Here is a 22,609-nt window from a genome sequence, read left to right as displayed (position 1 = left end):
ATACTGTATTATGGAATGGAACCTAGAGATTGGAGGTGGATCCCCCAGTTTTGTGGGGTGACTCCCCCACTTGGGCAGGCATCCCAGGTTCATACAGCTGCTTAGAGGTGGTGGCCTTGCTGACAGATTGCTGGTCTCTTGACGTAAGTCTGATGATCTGGTTCACACTGGGTTGACCTGTTCAAGGCTTTGAGAAAGATAGTTTCATTCAGCACCTCTCTTTAAGGTAGCTTATTCTCTGTGTGCTTAACAGCTATTTCATTGAGATTCTTAGTCATTCCTAATGTGCTTATCTCATAGGTTTTTTAAATTTTCTTTTTCCTGGGGGAGGAATTCTCACTATAGATCCAAAAGCAATTTGAGGGATCACTTGAGTAATTTTTAATCTGGTATCACACGATCTCTGAAATCCTGTACTGTTACCATGTACCTCAGGATAAAGGCTCAGATCCTTTTTGTGGCTTTTATTCCTTCCTGACCTTGCCTACTTCTGCAGCCACATCCTCCTCTTTTACACGTGAACTTCAGAAAGGCTGGATGCCTACCTGCCTGTGGTTCAACTGACTTGATGTACTGTTTCCAGCTTCATGCTTTTCCCAGAACCTCTTGACTCCACTTCTGCTGTGGACTCATCCATCTTTCTGATAGCTTCGCCCTGGGGAATCCTCCAGAAACCTCAGTTCAGGTCAGTCACGTCCAGCTCTTTGCAACCCCATGGACTGCAGCACGCCAGGCTTCCCTGAACATCACCAGCTCCTGGAGCCTGCTCAAACTCATGTCCATCGAGCTGGTGATGCCATCCAACCTTCTCATCCTCTGTCATCTCCTTCTCCTGCCTTCAGTCTTGCCCAACATCAGGGTCTTTTCCAGTGAGTCAGCTCTTCACATCAGGTGGCCAAAGTATTGGAGTTTCAGCTTCAGCATCAGTCCTTCCAAAGAATATTCAGGATTGATTTCCTTTAGGATGGACTGGTTGGATCTCCTTCCAGTTCAACGGACTCTTAAGAGTCTTCTCCAACACCACAGTTTAAAAGCATCAATCCTTTGGTGCTCAGCTTTCATTATGGTCCAATTCTCACATCCCTGGGCTGGGCCAGTTGAGGGAGAGCAACTACCAGCCCAGAATGGTGTTTTGTGACAGTGCCTCATCTCATCGCTCCGTAACCATAGCTGATGCTCAGCTGTTGGACCTTCGTCCTTGTTGCCCTTCATGTGCACACAGATCACGTGTAATTTTTCATTTATCAATCTAGTAGCTACCTTGTACGAGCACCGTGTGTCAGGCCTTACCCACGTGCTGGCCTGCAGCGGCTCCTCTGCCTCCGGGCCTTTGTTCGAGTTGTGCGTTCCCCTGGCTGTACCAGATGCAGTTCTTTCCACATCATTTAGGTTTTGTCTTAAATATCAGCGTCTCTTTTCTTCACATTTGTTCCCAAACTTAGGTTGCCCAGCACACTGGTAGGTGTTTGATAAATGCTGAGTAATTAATGAAACTTTTAAAGCTGCATTTTTCATGAGACAGGAAGTGTGTCCACACACCTGGGTATATTTACCATTTTTTGCTATTGTCTTTTAGGTAATGTAAGTGTTCTGGATTCTAATTTGCTTTCCCTTGGAAAATATGTCTTTTAGAGGATATTAAGACAACCACATCCACAGTTATGTTGTTCATCAACCACCCGTGGGAGCTTGCTCCCTGCGAATTCAGTCAGAATTCTCATTAATAGATGGTCACGTGTCAAATGACAGTTTACAGAATTTGATGCTTTGTTGCATCTCATGGATTAAAACATATGTTTAAAGATAAAGGCATTTTTAAATTTATCCGATGCTGTTAGTCAAGGTTCTGTGGACAAAAATTGCTTCTGTTCTCCAATCTGTAGCCATATGAAGTGTAAATTAGCCATTATATATTTTTAAAAAATATATTTATAAAAGGAAACTTGTTCAATTGCAATATAAGCTGAACCTGATGACAGCTGAAGGATAATCTGTTCAACTTCTCCATTCTGTAGCATTATTAATAGATAATTGACTGGTCTAAAAAGTAAAAGCGAGCCTTGCTTTTTTCTAAAGAAGCCAACTTGCAGAGGAAAGGGTGTGTGTTGATGCTGAGTGTTTCCTGGTAACCGTGATGGGTGGCCTCCCTGCTCCTCTTTCTCTGGCTCTCTCTAAGAAAGCCAAATTGCAGGATGGTTAGTATCATAAAGGATTCTTCTCTCAAACACTAGGGTGCCCAAATACAAAGGGGACACAGTGAGATCCTGCCTCGGTAAATGAACCTCAGCCCATCACACCCCTCTTTGGATTCTCAGTTACGTTATGTAAGTGGTCATACAGATGGATTTTTTTTTTTAACTCTGATTTTCCTAAACTACTCTCCCATCTATGGAATGGTGGAAGGTGTTCTGAAACTACGGAATGACAAGAATGCTCCGCTGTTACTTTAAGAAGGAAATTAAGCAGGGAGGGAAGAGGTGGATGTTGTGACTGCTGACATTTGTGGCCTCTTTTTCATTTGCGTAAGAGGTGGACTGGCTTTTCTGTAGCTGCGTTGCCATGGAGAGGTAGTGGGGGAGGACTCCTAGGACCGCAGCCTGAGCGAGCAGTTCCTTCTCAGAGCTGCTCCTGCATGTGACGTGCGGGGCGGGGGGCCCAGGTGGCTCAGATCACGGGGGGCCGGCTGACCTGTCATGCCTGGTAACGTGACTGTGCAGAGACCCCTGGGGGTGACAGACATGTTCGTGGAAGCGCCTGTGGATTCTCTATGTGAAGTGAATGGATTGTAATGTTGTATGTATTCCTACCCTTCCTGATTTCTTCCACTCGAGATTCGATGAAAAGAGTTGAAACAGATTAAACCAAATGTACGCTCTTGTTACAAGAAACCGACTCACTTCAGTCGGCATGTTTGCGTATAGATGCATGACAAAACAGCAAGTCGAATAAACGAAGCTGGGAATAATACACTCAGAAAGATCTAACAGGGTAGGTGAGACTGGAGCCAGAAATGACTGTGTCACTAACCTGGGGTCATGAGCATACGGGTGTTACAGAGCCGTGTAGCCGGAGCATACGAGAACACGGAACAATGAAAGTTGTAAGGATTTTCCTACGTAATAGGTAGAGGAAGATCAGCTGTGTGCTTTATAGATAAACCTGCTTGTGTCTTAGGTGAATGTTAGGAATTTTGTCATGGCTGTTAATAGGTTTTATTGGAAATAGTTTTATGTCAAACAGAAAATTCTTGTTAACGAGTTTGTAGTAGCATCATTTGGGGGGGTCTTGTTGGTTTGTTCTCTTGACGTCAGTGGTAGATTAAATATGATGACTATTTTGGTCTTTTGTTTTCTTGTGGCTATCATTGTGGATAACGCCTTTGTTTAACAACAAATGTGATTGGTAATTTTAGCTGAAACTCTGAGCTGCTGTTTAAAATATTTCTACATCGAAATATGTTTCTCTTGAGGAAGTCATATAAGATGTTAAACTTACCAAATATAAAGAAACTTATTTGACATCTCAGTCTTCTGATGAAATCTGAATGATTGTTTTATAGTAGTTGAGTCAGAAATGGTTTAGGTGGGTTGTATGGCTGTTACAGTCATTAACTGCTTATTACAGCTTATTTTTAAGGATAACTAATTGCCTAATTTAACCCATGAAAGAAATGCTAAACCAAGTCTTTTTTTTTTTTTAAATAAAGGTAATGTTAAGTAAAATCTAGACATGGTATCATACATAGTGGTACATAGTACTACTGTAAAGATTTGTAAAATGTACAAATTTATTACTGAATTTCCTTGGAAACTATCGTTTCACATTAAGGCATTTTGGAAATTTTTCAATAAAAGAAGAGATTGTATATATATTTAAAACTTTCTTAAGTGATAAGAAAATTTATTTGGCTTACTAAAACCTACTTCTTTTGTGTTTGAAATATTATATATTAAGAATAATTTCCTTACTTCTTAAATAAAATATTTAAAGGCATAAAAGTTTATAAATTACTAGGTATAGATGTTGATGGAGTTGATATTTTTCATTATTTTTCTTAGTTTTTAAATTAATTCCCAGGTATACCCATTCAACAGGAGACCAAAATCAGTTTTCTTGATTACTCATGCAAGTGAAAGGGTGATGAGGTGTGAAATATTTGCATATGGTTAGATAAAAACAGGTAATTCTTGGGCGTCCCATGTGACCCAAGAATCTGCCTGCAGTACAGGAGACCTGGGTTCGATCCCTGGGTTGGGAAGATCCCTTAGAGAAGGGAAAGGCTACCCACTCCAGTATTCTGGCCTGGAGAATTCCATGGGAATGTTAACTATAAGCTAAAATAGTATTCTAAACATTTACCCTCATGTCTTTTCTGAATCTCACACACTTTTGTAAGGGAGGTGCTGTGTTTTTTTTTCCCTCCCTCCCTACACCCCCATTTTATGGATGAGGAAACTGAGGTCTAGAGGGTAATTTAATGTCACAGAGATAAGAGATAGACCAGGATTTGAACCCATGACAGGTTTTGGCCACCACTCTGTTTTGCATGTTAAACTCTAGCCGGGCATAGTGTGAAAAGCTTTCCTTCCGGGTTTCCTGAGATGGAATCCCAGCTTTTTTACATCTTAGCCAAGTGATGGCAGAAGTTGCACCTCTTCTTGCCTCAATTTTTTTTTCCCACATTTGACAACAGAATACATGTGAGTCCTTTAGTTCTAGTGCAGATGTGAAGGCTGGTTCCCTTCACACCCATGGCAATAGTTCTTGCTGTCATGTACTGCCATTCATTATGTTAAAATATAAGGTTGTGATCCAAATTATGTTTTATTGCTCCATTTGGAAATAATTACTAGGATAAAAGAGGAATAGAGAATATGGTTAAAGTAATATTGAACCTTTTTCAGATGTCCATTCAAATATGGATCATTTTAAAGCAGAGTTTGGGGCTTCCCAGGTGGCTCAGTGCAAAAGAATCCGCCTGCAGTGCGGGAGACGTGGGTTCGATCCCTGGGTCAGGAAGACCCCCTGGAGGAGGAAATGGTAGCCTACTCTAGTATTCTTGCCTGGAGAATCCCATGGACGGAGGAACCTGCAGGGCTGCAGTCTGTGAACCTGGAGGTCACAAGAGTCAGACATGACTTAATGCCTAAAACAGCACAAACCCCACAAAGCAGAGTTTCTCAGTCTTGGCACTATTGACGTTTTGGGCAGGTAACTCCTTGTTGGCAGGGCTGTCCTGTGTGTTGTGGGATGTTTAGCAGCATCCCTGGCCTACACCCAGTGGATGCCAAGCCCTCCCTTCCCCTGTGACAACCAGAAGTGTCTCCAGATATTGTCAGATACCCTTTGAAGAGCAGAATCACCCCTGGCCAAAAATCACAGCTAGAGACATACAGACATGCATCAAACAAGTGGACGTCAGGTCGCTGCAGTGTGTTAAGGATGCAAGTAGATGCCGTAGGTGAGAATGAGGCGAGGGAGCGGGCTGGCTCCCATGGCAGGTGTGGCTGTGCGTGGGGTCCAGCAGGGAGGGGCTGAGAGCCGCGGAGGCGCAGGCCTGGGTGGGAGGTCTGGGTGGGAGAGGCGGGCCAGGACCAGGAGCGGAGATTGGCGGTCTGGGCAGGTTTTCAGAGGGAGAGCCGGGGGCTTAGGGTTTACTGGAATCTTGCACTCTTGACTTAGAAGAGTGAAAGGACAGTGAAGGTCTGAGGAGTGGACGCAGGGCAGGCTGCCCACCAGCCCAGTGAACCTCAGGGCCTGCCTGGCCGTGCCTGGGACTCTGGCATGTTTCTCAGCAAAGTTAGGACTGACGGGCTGTCCTCGACCTTCGTGAACATTGGGAACCATGAATCTGGGACCCAGAATGATTTGCTGTGCTTCACGGACAGGGTGCGCCCCTGCTTTTTCCTGGGCGCCTGTTCCCGCCCAGGTCTGTGTCCAAGCGCAGCCGCTTGCAAAGTCAATTCTTGGGACAGCAAGCGAGGATCTTGCTTTTCAGTCCCAAGTGGGAAGTTTACAGATTCTTCCAAGCAGTGCACCCCAAGAGTGGTATTGGTATACACCCTAAATTGAACAAGCAGTAGGGATGGAGCATTCCAGGCCCTCTCTGTAGCAGAGCATTGAGGCACACCCGATGGAATTTCTCTCTTTCCACAGCAAGTAACTCCAGCAGGCTGTTTAATGATGCTATTCTACTAAGATCACCATGAGTGTAATTTACTGATCTTCTGTTAATAGTAGTGAGTGGAATTGCTGGCTTGTAGTTGCAATGTACATGTGATATTACACGATTCTAATGCCCATGACCTCAGCTGTGATGATGAACCCTTTAACCCCCATGAAACGATGTTGCTGAAATTGGGTGTATCTAAGTGTGGAGAATGGAAATTCATCTTTGAGCCAGAGCCACGGCCTGTCGTTGTTGTGAAGCCTGGTGCCCAAAAGGAGACAAAGGGGTGAGAGGCTGCTCTCCTGAGAGCTTTGTGGGGCTTTGTGTCTGCGCCCCCTCCCCTCCTCGATATCCCCACTCCAGTTCTGCTGATCGGTTAGATCAGTTCTTGACTGTTTCCTTTTCTCTTGGGAAAAGACATTTTCAGCTCCATTTTCCACCCTGAGTCGCCGTGCCAAGTGGGCCTGAGTAAGGTCATCGAGATGTTTTGTCTGGTCACTAGCTCTGACAGGTGTGAGTTCAGCCACGTTTGGAGGACACGTGCTGTGTTTCAAGGGTTGCACTTGTGCTGCAGAGTTTATTTTCCTACCACTAAGGAAGATGGGAGATTCACCCATCAGGTAGCTTAAAATTCTCAGAGATGGTAAAGAAGCTCATGCAAAGTGGAGAACTGGAGAAATAAGTGAGGCGACAAGCAACAGTGGGCAAAGGGGATGAAGTTAAATACCCTTAAATAGATACTGCATTCCATCCAGTGGTTTGGATAGGTGAAGTTCTGTGGGATGCCCAGAAAGGTAAGAAAAACAGCTTTTCTGGATTTATGTATAGAAGTTTTCCGAGAGTTGGGATTTAAGCTTGGTCACGAAAAATTGGGGAGGAATGGATAAATAGGGGCTTCCCTGGTGGCTCAGTAGTAAAGAATCCACCTGCCAGTGCAGGAGAGGCAAGTTCAATCCCTGGGGTCGGGAAGATCCCCTGGAGGAGGGCATGGCAACCCACTCCAGTATTCTAGCCTGGAGAATCCCAGGGACAGAGGAGCCTGGAGCGCTGTGGTCCATGGGGCTGCAAAGAGTCAGACACGACTGACTTAGCGACTGAACAGCAATGACAACACAGATGAGTACTGTGGGCCAGGACGTCGGTGGCCAGGATAGATGTTCATGTGGCGTTTATGATTTTAGCACGTGACCCAGGCCTGAAAGCAGTAACCTTCCACACACGTGTGTGCATGCTCTCAATGCCAGAGGAGCCAGCGTGCGTGGGCACACACCGTGGCGGCCCCAGTGGGGATCAGGAAAGGCTTTGAGAGCACATGACACTTAAGCTCAAACACGAGAGAGGAGGAGTTGCCGGCTTGGGCGGAACAGCCTTTTAAATGATGTGGAATAGTAATATAGCGTAGCATTAAGTTCACATTCGGGAGGCCACATGCCTGGGTTGAAACCCGGCAGACAGGTTTCTCCATGTTAGCACTGCATTTGCTTCCAGGAGCCGTGGTTTGCTTCTCTGCTGAGTGGAGGTCATGGGCGGCTCCTCCCTCCTGGGTGGGTTTTGGGGGAGGGTTGAGTGAGTGGGTCCACATCGAGTCTTCAGGACGGTGTCTGCACAGGACAAGCATTTATGTTTTAGCTGTTACTGGTAGATTTCTCCCCAGTAGGGTCAGAAGGAGGGTGAGGGCATCCCAGCCAGGTGTGAGGGAAGCGGTTCTCAGAAGTAACCCCAAGAGTTTGAAGCCACGCTGGGGGTGGGTGAGCGGCAGGTGGGCACCCCCAAAGGCAGTGCCACCCCTCCTCTTGGAGGAAGGTTTCCAGGAGGAGGGATTCTAATGATGGCTCCAGACAGGTAACTTGTGGTTCCTCCACTCAGTTTTTTAAAAATGCATGCGTGTGTTTATTCTATTTTGCTGGTTTGTTTAACATATATTTTAGGGACTTTAAGAAACAGTTAATGGTATCCTGGGTACCCTCATGTGCTACAATATTATTGAAAAGAACTTTCAATCACACTGAAAGAGCGTGAATTTTTCTCAAGTTCAATTATATTCCAGTGTGCTTTCACTGTAATTTGCCTGACTTGGCCTGTATGACACAGCCTCTGAAACAAATGCCTACAGTTGATACACAACCACAGCTATTTTTGGCTGGACTAGATCAGATCCATACATATGAGGTTACAAGCCTAATTACTGTTATTTTTGGCCAGAGTCCTTGACAGTGTGGGAGGTGGCCAAGTACTTCCTTTGCGGAAAAAAATGATATTAGTTCATTGTTTCAATTGTGATGACTGTTTAAAGTATATGGGGTCTTTTTTTTTTTTTAATGATTGTTTTTAAAGATGCAGATGAGGAATTTTATATGTTGTAAAATTTATCATACATAAAAGTTTGTTCATAACCACTTAACTGTTCTAAGGGTCCAATGCTATATCATTATTGCTCATGAACTGTTATTACTAGATAATGGTGAAGACAAATAAATAGAGGACATATTCATGTTTACGTCTAATGGTGTGGTGGTTACATTTCAAACAAATAGATGCATGTACACTCTATATGGTACAAACAGACATTCATCATACACATGCTCTTGCACATGTATACAAAATTAAACGAACTGTTATTTGATTATTTAGGCTAATAGACTCAAACAGTAATGTGAATGGTTCCCAAAGAATTTATTTTCCTAAAATATAATTTAACATAATGTAATCAGAAGATTTAATGATGCCTTTTCTAAGTGTTAGTCGTTTCTGGAAGTCCTTTTAGGGACTTTGGCGCTTCCTTTGTGGCTCAAAAGGTAAAGAATCTGCCTGCAATGCAGGAGACCCCAGTTCAGTCTCTGGGTCAGGAAGATCCCCTGGAGAAGAGAATAGCTACTCACTCCACTTCCCTGGTGGCTTAGATGGTAGAAAACCCACCTGCAATGAAGGAGACCTACGTTCGATCTCTCAGTCAGGAAGATCCCCTGGAGAAGAATGGAAACCCACTCAAGTATTCTTGCCTGGGAAATTCCATGGACAGAGGAGCCTGGTGGGCTAGAGTCCATGGGGTTGCAAAGAGTAGTACATGACTGAGTGGCTTAATACTTTCACTACACTTTTGCATGTCTTGGCCAGTAATAAGAAGCTATGGTTGACCATTAGTACTCTGGTCCACACCTGTGACCAGCTATACATTTCTGCACTTCTTTTCATTTTGTATTTGTAATGAGCCAAATCACTAATCTTAGCATAGAATATTAATAAGTGGAAATGGTTATACGCTATATATTTTTTCTACTGCTATTTTCCTCTGCGAAACTATGAAAAGTTTGGGAACTTTTATTCTAGGCCATTTATTAACTTATAGAACAGAATGCCCGAGAAGGCAATGGCACCCTACTCCAGTACCCTTGCCTGGAAAATCCCATGGACAGAGGAGCCTGGTAGGCTGCAGTCCATGGGGTCGCTAAGAGTTGGACACGACTGAGCGACTTCACTTTCACTTTTCACTTTCATGCATTGGAGAAGGAAATGGTAACCCACTCCAGTGTTCTTGCCTGGAGAATGCCAGGGACGGGGGAGCCTGGTGGGCTGCCGTCTCTGGGGTCGCACAGAGTCGGACACAACTGAAGCGACTTAGCAGCAGCAGCAGCAGAACAGAATGCAGGATAAGGATTGTTTACAGATGTAGTTAATTTAAGCTTTGGGTTTTTTTTTTTTTAGGTCTGTTTTTCTTGTTACCAAATTTTAATTCTTTCCTGATACCGTATAGAATGGTAGGACTTAACAGCATTTACCTGATAAAAGTGTCAAGACTATTTGCTGGGTGTCCAGCAGGGTGTGGGGACTCAGTGATTAGCACCTGCCTGGCCCCTGTCCTGGTGGGCCCCACCGGGTGGTAAGGAACCAGACCTTACGCAAGAATTGCTCGCAGTAGAATGAGGTGCCTGCTGTGACAGGGACAGGGTCACGTGCCATTAGTACTTCGCAGTGGCCCCTGGGTCTTGATGAACAACAGAACGAGAGGGTGTTTTAGTTTATTTTGACTGTGATTCCCACCATGAAGATCACATCTGTGCTTGGTGACTAAACCTGTTAGACTTTGTTTTCACCTTACTTCATTCCCCTCCACCACCTACTTAGAATTTTTCATAGCTTTTTATCTCTGATTCTTGCTGGTTGGGGAATTACCCTTTGGGAGAGATGCAAATAGGACTGTTTTAGGTTGAAAAAACAGACTTCTTAACTGACCTGCATATTTTTGACCAACCCGTTGAATTAGATAAATTAAAAGGTGAAGAATGGTGGATCTGGGACTTCCCTGGTAGTCTGGTGGCTAAGATGCCATGCTTCCGCTGCGTGGGACCTGGGTTCCATCCCTGGTCAGGGCACTAGGGTCCTGTAAGCTTTGCAGTATGGCCCCCAAAAATAAAAAAGCCAAAAGAATAGTGGATTGTAATATTTATAAGATATTATTGCTGCTGCTGATGTTCAGTTGTTCAGTTGTGTCTGACTCTTTACAAGCCCATGGACTGTAGCCCACCAGGCTCCTCTGTCCATGGAATTCTCAGGCAGGAATACTACAGTGGGTTGCCATTTGCTTCTTCAGGGGATCTTCTCGACTCAGGGGTCTAACCTGCATCTTTTGAATCTCCTGCATTGGCAGGCGGATTCTTTACTGCTGCACCACCTGGAGTGATTAGTAAATGTTCAAATAACCCCAATTTGGGAGGAAACAGGTATCAAATAGTTTGAAAGAATGGAGTAATACTGAGTTGAAGTGAGAATATTGAAAAAAAGAATCCACAAGTATGCCTATATATTCGTATGTGTACGTTCAGATACGTGTGTATATACGTACACACATAAGTAGTATATGTAGTTTTTAAACATATAAGTAAATAAGCACATATACTTTTAGAGAATTGAGGCATTCAAGCTTTATTTTTGATTTGACTACCCATATTTATGCATATATACATATATTTTTATACACATTTATATTTCAATGAATAATACATCTTCAATATAAGTAACAAACTTAATTTAAAAAGTTAAGTAGCACAGAAACATATACAACTTAAAAAATGAGCATTTCCCCATTTTCCTGCCCTTGCTTTTTATCTCTTACTCCGAGGTAACCACCTATATTAATTTCCCATCACTTTTTTCACAAAAATTTATGCAGAAATTGCAGCATCATTTAAAAAATATGCACACATGTCCACAAAAATCTCGAATTCCATAATACCTACTGATCTGAACCACTAATCTTAAACTTAGGATTCTCATACTAACTCCATAAAGTCATTGCTCAAATCCCCAGGGTTATAAGTATGAATCGAAAGCAAAATCCATCCCAGTTGAAAACCATCTACTCATGAACTGATGAAGTTTGGCTCCACTCAAACCTCTTGTTTGATTTCTGGTTCCCATTTATTCCCACCCATCATATTACTGTTTTTTCGTTTTTCACTGATAATAGTTTTATTTATAGAATTATTTACGGAATGCATTTGAAATAGTATGAGAACAAAATGCTTCCAGTGATCTCTTGTAACCAAACATGATAAAACACAAACCAGAATCTATTAAAGTAAACAAGAAGTCTAGACTCTTAATTCTGAATCTGTGTGTCCAGCCTTGACCTGTCAGTCGTGTTCTATTTGGCTTCTCTTGAAGCTGCTTTCCTGGAATCAGGCCCCGTCCCTTCGGTCTCATGTTACAAATTCATTATCATGTTCGCAGAAGGACTGCTCATCCCTCATAGACCAGTTCAAGGTTCTCTGTTCATTTGTTCATGTAGTAAGTGATTGAATGATCCCTGAATGTTCATAGAATGCTCACTCCGTCGTATGTGTGTATTGTGCTAGGTGTGACTAGACAGTTGTGACAACAGGCCATTTGCTTCTGGGTCACATAGACTGCTACCATCTTTGGTCCAGCCATCAAAACCGTAACTTCCCATGTTAGTTTAGACTCTTGATTCCTTACTTGATATTTTACCACCTTCTCCTCTCACTCTGCGTAATTGCCTTCTGCCATGTAACACCTGGGCGGCTCAGACCATAAAAATCTGCCTGCAGTGCAAGGGACCCAGGTTTGATCCCTGGATGGGGAAGATCCCCGAAGAAGGGCATGGCTACTCACTCCAGTATTCTTGCCTGGAGAATCCCATGGACAGAGGAGCCTGGCGGGCCACAGTCCGTGGGGTCACAAAGAGTCAGACTGAGCGACTAACACGTGTAACTCCTGCTCCTGGCCTCCCTGTATACTTCGTCCTACTTTACAGTAGCTCTCCTCATGCTCTCTTCCCAGAGAAGCCTTTTCACTTCCCCTGGAATTTACATCAACTCTCACATTTTGACAGTATTTAATAGACTGAACTAATTAGTAATTTATTTTAAAAGAACTTAGAGAAGAAAAAGTGCTTTCAGTTTTTCAAAAGATATTCAGAGCTGATAATTTGCTTGCTATTTGTAACGTGTACTAGAAAATAGACTGGGAGGAAAATCATCTATTTCAATTCTGCGTTTTTTAAAAAATACACACATCCATTTTTATATTTTGATACAAGTAGATGTATACTATATAGGTTGTTCTGCTCCTCGGGTTTTATATTTTTCTTTTTATTTTTTTAAACGTTGTGTTTTAGAAACTTTTACAGTCTTCAAGTTCTTACCCTCCCTTTGCCCAACTGAAAGGAATTAAGAACACTGGTGATCACATTTCTAGAAATGATGATTTATTTTTTTTTTATTATCCTTTCCGGCGTTGGTGTGTACAAACCTGACTCCTAGTGGTAACTCAGAAGTTACTGAATTTCCTGTTGGCTGCAGTTTATTTCTGAGTCCGTGACCTCCATTGAGGGCTTACTGTGTGCTCAGCCTTTGGATACCTAGCTTCATTTATTTCCCACTTCCATATCATTTCTTGCCTATGATTATTATTTGAACCAATGATATGTGAGAAATACTTTGGTAATTCGTTTTTTTTAAATTTTATTTTCAGACTGAGTTCCTTCTTTTGTTTCTTTTTTATACTTTTGATGATGTGAGTTTAAAAATGATTACAGATAGAGTAGTGTAATAAACCTCTGTTTAGCTACCACCCAGCTTTAGAGTTTACCCCTGGACAGCCAGTCTGGTTTCCTTACCTCCTCTGGGCTCTTCCCCTCCTATGTGTGTTTTAGGACCTCAGATACATCATTTTGTTGATACGTTTTTGTTATATAAGCTCTTAAAAACAAAGAATTTTTTTTTAACATAATCATAGTACATTTATGAAGCCAAAGAAAAATAATTCCTTAATAGATCAATTATCCTATCAGTGTTTAAATTACCAGTTCTCTGCAGTGTCATAATTTTTTAAACATTGTGTTAGAATCAGGGAAAATAAGATCCACGTATTCTGTAGTTTGATACATCTTTCTTTTTTTTCATCTATAGGCACCGTTCCCAATTCTGTTTCTCTCTCTTTGCAAATCGTTTACCAAAGAAACTAGGCTTTTTGTCCTGTAAAATTTTTCATTATTGGTTTGTTTTTAAAGGTTCAAATATATAAGTTAGTCAATCAGTCAGTCAGTTAGTTCAGTGGCTCAGTCGTGTCCGACTCTTTGTGACCCCATGAATCGCAGCACGCCAGGCCTCCCTGTCCATCACCAACTCCCGGGGTTCACTCAGACTCATGTCCATTGAGTCAGTGATGCCATCCAGCCATCTCATCCCCTGTCGTCCCCTTCTCCTCCTGCCCCCAATCCCTCCCAGCATCAGAGTCTTTTCCAATGAGTCAGCTCTTTGCATGAGGTGGCCAAAGTACTGGACTTTCAGCTTTAGCATCATTCCTTCAAAAGAAATCCCAGGGCTGATCTCCTTTAGAATGGACTGGTTGGATCTCCTTGCAGTCCAAGGGATAAGTAGATTTCTTTAAAAATTGTCTTAACTGGTGCCTCTTAAGTTTCCAGATATTTTTACGTATCATCAGATTATATTTGAACATGCATTTGTTGGCCAGCATTACTCCATTTATAGCTTTCTTTATGGCTTTCAAATCTATATTTGTACATTTGAAATACAGAATGTCCTTTGAAATAAAAAGTCACAAGAAAAAATAAGACAGAATAGATAAAATTACTTTAAAGACAGCTATGAGTGGTGCCCATAACTGTGCATTAGACAACAAATGCACTGTGTCTGCTCCATTTGCAGTGGGGCTCGAGGGATAATGTGGATTTCTACATCCTTGGATCCCTAGTTGCGTTCACCAATGCTTTATGTGTCCTTAAAATTGATCAGTTCTTCCACTCCCATCAATAACTTTGTCTAACTGTTACCAGTCTCTAAGACCCCTTGAGACCTCTAAGCTTCCCTGGTGGCTCAGATGGTAAAGCATCTGCCTGCAATGCCAGAGACCGAGGTTCAGTCCCCGGGTTGGGAAGATCCCCTGCAGAAGGAAAATGGCAGCCCACTCCAGTACTCTTGCCTGGAAAATCCCATGGACGGAGGAGCCTGGTAGGACAGGACTCACTTTTAGTTTCACTTTCCAGAGGCTGTAACATAATCACTAAACTCCGTTTTCTTTCTAGGCAGCCAGATGTTATCTCAATACAGTTGTGAAGTTTGGATGTGAACTCCCTCCAACTTCCTTCTCATCAGCAGACTTTTCACCTGACCCACCCTTCTCCTGTCTTCCCTCTGACCTCAGAGCATCGCCCTGGGTGTTTCCCTATTCCAAATCAGCCCTCCACCTAGACTCCAGGCTGGCCTCCACTTTCCTCAGAGCCTTGCCCTCCACATCACAACTCTTGCCTGTATCTCTCCTCTCTTTTTATTGGTTCCGTCCCTTGGGTCTGTGGCAACCCACTCCAGTATTTTTGCTCGGAGATCCCAGGGACAGAGGCGCCTGGAGGGCTACTGTCCATGGGGTTGCAAAGAGTCAGATATCACTTAGAGTGCAAACAACAATAGCTCGAGTCTATAAACACCCTTGAAAAACACGTCAAACCAAACAACTTTCCTTTACACTGTGTTTCTCTCTGGACCTCAAGTTCACTGTCGTCTTCTTTGCCGAGTGCTTTGAAAGACAGTTCTGCCCTATTTTGTCCACCTCCCGTCCCATCACTTTCTCACCCCTCTGCCAGCCAGCCTCTCTTTCCACTTCCAGGCTTCAGGAAGCGTTACTGGGACCTCTTAACTGCTCAATCCAGTGGAAGCTTTTTCCATCTTTCTCAGTTGCATCATCTTCTCATTTGTCAATGAAATACTGTTCTCTTGACTTCTGAGGCCAAATTGTTTCTGATTCTCCTAATTTTTCCAGCTTTTTTGGGGGGGTCTTTTTCTTGGGTTTGTCTTCCTCTACCTCTCATCCCACTAGTGATTTTTGACTGGAGGGTAGGTGGCCCATTAAAACATTTGGCAAAGCTTTAAAAATTTACACAGCCTGGGACACCATTCCTATGGTTTCTGATTCAGTAGGTCTTCCTAGAAGCCTGTAATACAGTAGTTCTATGATAATAGACTGTTGTACGAAGGTGCCACAGTTTACCAAACCATTTCTCAAGTAACCCACAGGTATTTATTGAGTATCCACTATATTCTAGGTGTCACTGATGATTTATGTTTTTTCCTTTGTGGAAACGACGGTGATACTTTGTTCCACTCCTTTCATTGTCTTAGTCTAGAATCAGTACTTGAATCAGCATCTTAAAATGCAGAGATTGGTCTCAAAGATCTGGATGCTTATGGCCAAATTACTTCATAGGATAGTTACATTTTTGCTTCCACCTACTCCGTGGTATGGTTTTAGCAACCAGTTACATAAGAAGGTGGCTCTCAAATCCCGTCTTTAGACTTGCTGTCTCCAGGTTTATGTTACAAACTGCGATGAGTTCCTGACTTCGTTTCCTGCGTCTTTGCCTCTGCAGCCTCCTCGTCCTCCCCTCTCTGAGCTCCCTCCTCCTCCAGACAGGAATTCTCATTTTCTTCTCTGCTTGTAACAGCATCCGTATTGCTTCTTCCACGAAGGTGCTTCAGGACCATTCTTCCTGTTTGCAAGACGGTTGCATTCACATGCTCCCGAGCTCCCCATGGACTTGGTCACACAGTCACCGCATGGAGAGGGGTTGCTTGTTTACTTCTCCAAGTTCCTTCATGCAGGGCTGTTCATCTTTGTGTGTCCTTAGTGCTAGCCCACAGGAGCTAATAAATATATTCTGAACCAAACGAACCATTCAGCCTATTAATGTTTTTATGTTTTAGAAATTATCCCAGAGTCTTTCATATGATCTGGAAATTTGGAATTTAGGACCTATAGACAGAGGACTTTTTTTTTTTCTTTAAATAATTTAAATCACAGTTTTAGGGGCTTCCCAGGTGGCACTAGTGGTAAAGAACCCGCCTGCCAACACAGGAGACATAAGCGACCTGGGTTCGATCCCTGGGTCGGGAAGATCTCCTGGAGGAGGGCATGGCAACCTATTCCAGTATTCTTGCTTGGAGAATCCCATGGACAGAAGAGCCTGGCAGGCTATGGTCCGTGAAAGTGAAGTCACTTAGCCGTATCCAACTCTTTGCTACCCCATGGACTGTAGCCTACCAGGCTCCTCCATCCATGGGATTTTCCAAGCAAGAATACTAGAGTGGGTTGTCATTTCTGGCTCCAGGGGATCTTCCAGACCTAAGGATTGAACCCATGTCTCCTGCATTGCAGGCGGACGCTTTACTGTCTGAGCCACCACGGAAGTAATGGTCCATAGGGTAGGGTCATGAAGAGTCAGACATGACTGAAGCAACTTAGTAGCATGCATACGTGTATTAGGATTTTTAGTTTTTACTAAATTTAGATAATATTTTATATTAAAATGTTTATATAGGTAATTTATTAATTGAAGAAAATAGAAATAACATTAAAACTATTAATGTACTACCCTCAGATAATCATTATATTTGAGCCTATTTACAGAAATTGTGTATGTGTGTATATACACATACATCCGCGTGACACAGTGTGTTTTTACATAATATACTTTGCGCGTTTTTTTCTTTCAATAAGTATTTCAAAAAGTATTTTAAATGGCTGCCCAACATTCCGTTGTATGGAAATATCATAGTTCTTTAACTAGTCCCTTATGGTTTTACATGTAAAACTGTCCCCAAGTAATTGTTAACATAAATGCTATAGTAAATACTGCAATAGTGATTCATTTATTGAACAAATATGTGTTGAGGGTCTACTGGTCTAAGCACCTATGTACTCTGTTGAACAAGAAATCGCTTTAATGAAAAAGCAAGTGCGTACACAAGGTCTCAATATCCCATGGTGAACGATGCCTAGGGGCTGAGAACTCTGTGCTGGGGGCACAGACCGGGACCTGAGGCAGCAGGTCAGGGAAGGCTTCTGAAAGGAAGTGATCACAGGTTATTGGCTAGTTTCTCTGTTTTGGGATGTGTATCAGAATACCACTTGGTTAATATGATGACGTGTAACCTGTTTTATTTATCATTGATGTGTTTTTGTTTTGCTTTTTTGTTTACACTAAAGATAGATATTTTAATCAAGTACATTTTGAACATTATTTAAATTACCTTCCCCCTCACACCCATCCTGTATCCTATTACAGATGATAATAACATGTTTTCTAATATTGGAAAATGGGCTTCCCTGGTGGCTCAGCAGTAAAGAATCTACCTGCAATGCAGGAGACATGGGTTTGATTTCTAGGTAGGGAAGATCCCTGGGAGAGGGAAATGGCAAACCACTCTAATATTCTTGTCTGGGAAATCCCATGGATAGAGGAGCCTGCCGGGCTTTAGTCCAAGGGGTCTCAAGAGTCAGACATAACTTAGGGACTAAACCACCACCACCAATCCTGAAATATCTTTGCAGACTGACTTTACACCCTCATTGGGTATGGTTTTCTAGTCTTGGAATGTACCTCTGGGTGTGGATTGTTAAATCTATATTCCTTTGGGAGATTTTTAAGTAGTGTTGATTTTTCTGCCCGTTTGGTCACATTTTGATAGCAGGGTTGTAGCAGCTTTTAAAAATTATTTAGAACACCTTTTGTGTTAGCTTGTGCTCTGGGACAGTTTAGGAGAAATGTTTATTCTTCAGAATTGGTAAGAATCTGATGATAAGACCGTCTTGGCCTTTAACCTTAAAAAAGTAATTCTGTGTTATTCCCTGGTTACTTTCTCAGTCTTCTCAAGTTAGTCTAGTTGAGTTTCTCTTTCTGGACAAGCTGAGTAATTTTACATTTTTCTAGAACTTGTTAATCACAGTCTTCAAATTCATTAGGAGAGAGTTGACTGTCTCGCTCTTTTTTTTTTTTTTTTTTCCCTCCACTTATTTCAGACCGTATTGTTCAGGTTGAAATATTACTAGTCTAGACTATCATTTTTTGGCATATATTGCGGAGCTTAACTTCTTGAAAGACGTAGATCTGGAAATATGAAAGATGTAATTTACAGGTTAAAATGTGTTACCTACAAAGGTAGGCTTATTTAGCTGACTTAGTAGTGAACACTAGGACCATCATTTAGAAGAGAACGTGTATGTGGTTATGGATGTTGGGTGCACTTTTCATATTACGTCATGGTCATATATTTAGTCTTACTGAAATAGCTCGAGCAGAGTTACCAGTGAGAATAGGGAGCTGGTGCTGACGTGTGATGACGGGACGTGGGAGTTAGGCTTATTCAGTAGTAAAAATAGTGCAATCACATATGGTGATCTTTTTTCAATCAGATGGTCTCCCTCTCCGTAAACAGAGGTGCCTTTTACAGTTCCTTAGGATCTGCCTCATAAAAATCTACTATTAGTGTTTCCACTTGGCTGCGTGAAGGAGGAGACCCCCTGAGCGTCAGAGCAGAGGTTACGGATGCCTGTCAGAACAGCAGGCGAGGAGGAGGTGCTGCTGGAATTGGGGTGATCATTTAACTCCTCGCTAGGTCAGAAGGCGTGAGGAACAGCTGGTTCTCGTGCCCTTTCAGGGCACTGATGCAGTTCCTCCAATGCAGAAATCATCTTTAACCCTAAGGAAGATAAAGCGCCAGGTTCTTACATGGAACCACCAAAGGCCAGTGCTCAGTTTGTGGGCGCCTGTTCCTTTTTCCCGTTTCCGGAATGCACCCGTACTTCCCCACGTCACTGGGAAGGTTGCTGTCAGCATTTCTACTGTGGGCGAATCACTCAGTCCCCCTCACTGTCGTAGCTGCTAACGCTCATGAGACAACAGAGCGGTGGAGAAATGGGTCCTCCCTGCAGCAGCGGTGGCTCTGCAGGAGGTGTTAAAGCAGGTTTTCCTCCAGGAGCCGACATCCTGAGGCGATGGGGTGGGGGCCGGCAGGTGGAAGAGTCTTGGGGACCCAAGGGCACCTACACAGAGGTGTGGCTGCGGCTGCAGATGAGGGGGTGGGTCCACGGAGAACTTTGCTGCACCGGGGAATCAAGCTTTATATTTACCATCAAGTTGGTATTAAAATGATTGTTGAAAGAGTATTGTAATGCAGAGCCGTTTTTTTTTTACACTTTATATTTCTAGTTCTTCCTTGTGTACCTGCCACCAGGTAGACAGTCAGTGCAATAAAAACAGACAACTGTTGTTGAACCAAATCCTAGCAGTTTGGTGGGTTGGTCCCCAAAACTGACATCCTGGATCCTCGTGCTCTTAAGGAGGGGTGCTGCGACTCTGAGACGGTGTAGGGGACCCCCTCCCTTTCATCGGAGGGTGAAAATGGTCAGAGAGTGGGCACTTACTTCAAATCTTTATTTGAGGATTGTTTTATTTTTATAAGTGATTTGTTTTTAATGATCCCATCTTCTTCCCAGAATCCCAAAAGAACGGTGGTTTCCTAAGGGCTCCAGGAATTTTCTTTTCTTTTCTTTTTTTTTTTTTTTTGGCTCATTGGTTTCAGATTGTTTCACAAATCGGTCTTTTTTTTTTTTTTTTTCCTTTATTTACAATTACTTACCTGTGGTGAAAATAAAATAGTTTTGCATTGTTTTCTTATACAAACAAAGGCTTTAAAATATACAAGGCATTAAACAAACTTGTTTATAGCCTGTACCATTAACAAATAGTTTCTCTGCTTTACCAGAGAAGAAAAACTGTCAAAAGGAGCACATTTTTCAAAGTTGCAGAACCAGACTTTAACCTACACTGTTAGTAGTCTTTCCCCAGGCCTGTCACTCTTTCAGCCATGGGTCCTTCTGGATCTTAGGGACAATTATGGATCCATTCGTGTGTGGCCAGGACCTTTTCCAGGTGACAACTCCAAGCATATTTAGTAAAAGTTGAATTAATTACAATTACATCTTAATTTAGATACAGTAAGAACTCATTACAGTAAGAATGTATTACTTATTTTAGATTTAACAACATGGTGTGAATGTCCATTTTGCACATATATCTGTTTTTATTTTGAAGCAGCTGAGAAACTACTATTTATTTCTGAATGTGTAGTTTTTGTGAAATTATATGAGCTCGGATAACAGTGACCTTGGGGAGGGCATGATGGAAGATGTCTAAGAACTTGAGATACTGTTCTAAACAACACGTACCCCCCTGTGCATCAAGGCTTATGACGCGAGGTGTCCTGGCTGGGAGGCGCAGCCCTTGGCTGAGAACTATTTTCTGTCTGTGGGTTCAAGCCATGGGTTTGCTGTCCAGCATGGGGCTGTGAACTAATGCATCTGGGCAAGGCAGCATTTTTCATTTTTAATACGAAAGGACAGAAATTAGTGTATAGGTAAGTTGGTTTCTGAATTATGTATACATGTAATATATATACACACACGTGTAATTGGTTGGAATGTAAAAATACATTCCTTACTCTGGGTCATAGTGAAAAAAGTGATACATGTTGCTTTTAAATACTAGTAAATTGCCTTATCTGGACCAATTAAGAGCATATAATACATGAGTACTTTCTCTGTAGCTTTGGAGAGTGTCTTTAAAACATCATATTTTACCAGGAGAATCATAAAACAGAGGTTAAATATAAATATGACTTTTTCTAAAAAGTGAGGCAAGAGCTTATAATGACTGTTATAAACTCTGTCATTGAAGACTATAATTACCTATTGAATTAGAGTTCCAGGTAAAGGCATTTAAGTAAATGCCTATACTTAACACAGTAGATACCCCAAATCTACTGATGTAAATTGAAGTCATTTTTGCAAGAATTTGTCATGTTAAAGTACAAATAGAAGGTGGCCAAACTTCAATATACTAAACAGAAACTGTTCTTTAAATACATGTTGAGTCATGAGCTTTTGCTGCCTGGAGCCCCAGTTAATCCTATTAATAAAAAGTTATTTTATTATATAATACCAAATTATGTATGCACAAACTCTTACACATAGTCATTATTGCTATGAATATATATCAATACAATATATACATATATATTATTCATGGTTCCTAAGCTTAGGCAAACTGCTGGCATAGAAATAATAGTGCTTTTCATTTTTATGTTTCTCAAAGACTGTGTATTTAATACTTATTTACATTTTAATATCTCCAATGTACTCTCCAATATACTCAGTATTATTTATTTTTGAAAAAGTGGGCCTTGTGCTTTTGTCATATATATTAATAGAAATTTCAGTCATACATTTGGAATTCTTTTGAAGTAAAAGTACTGCTAAACACAGAATCTACTTTCTGCACTTATTAAGGGCTTTTTTTTTTTTTCCATTACTGTTTCATTTTACTCATCATTTCATGAGAAATAACTAAAAGCTTGCAAATGAGAAAAAAAATGTATTATTTCCGAAGACTGTCTCTTCTCCCCTCAAATCTTATTCTGGATCTGATAATTAGCAGGGAGCAAATAGGACGTTGCTGTGGGGATGAAGATGTAGTTATGATAAACCGTGGCGTGTTTCCTTCATTCTCATGCTCCCCGTCTGCCTTGATAAGGCAGGCTGGATGGATCACTATGCAGCTGAAAGAAGTTTGCTCAGTGAATGGAAGGTTCTTCGAGTTTCTGGCTTTTCCGGCAAGACTGGGGGAAGAGGCAGGTAGCACTGGAGATTGAAGGGCCTGTGGTGCGGAGGATGCCGTCTTCCGTGGCCTGTGATGATGTTCAGGATCAGTGACCGTTTGGGGAGCTGACAGTGGATACTGGGAGGGATGAATGGCTGACATACCAATATTTTGGAAGCATTTAAACTGTACTCCAGTGGACTAGCTGAAATGTCACATCGTTATGGTTACAGTATTCATTTCAGTACAGAATAGTACCTAGGAATTTTGTTGACTTTTGCCATTACAGTCAGTATTGAGACCACTGTATTAAACTTAGAATTGGTTTCTGTCAATCATCAAATATGTATATCCTTATAAAAATATAAATTAATTGTCACCAACGTAGAACATGCGCTTACTTACCAAATCCAGTTGTGCGCAAAGCTCGGATGGGAGAGCTGCAGCTCTGCAGCCGCCGCAACTCTTTGTTA

At 42.1% G+C, this 22,609-nt stretch overlaps 1 protein-coding gene across 5 annotated transcripts in view; it reads left to right on the top strand.

The window, feature by feature from the left end:
• HIVEP1 (HIVEP zinc finger 1) overlaps positions 1–22,609 on the top strand; it is a 135,997-nt gene that overhangs the window by 53,539 nt on the left and 59,849 nt on the right. The window lies entirely within an intron of this gene.

This window comes from Ovis aries, chromosome 20 (assembly GCF_016772045.2).
Source record: "Ovis aries strain OAR_USU_Benz2616 breed Rambouillet chromosome 20, ARS-UI_Ramb_v3.0, whole genome shotgun sequence".
Taxonomy (NCBI): Eukaryota; Metazoa; Chordata; class Mammalia; order Artiodactyla; family Bovidae; genus Ovis; species Ovis aries.
Note: the sequence above shows the minus strand (reverse complement) of the source record. Positions and strands in the feature narration are given on the sequence as shown.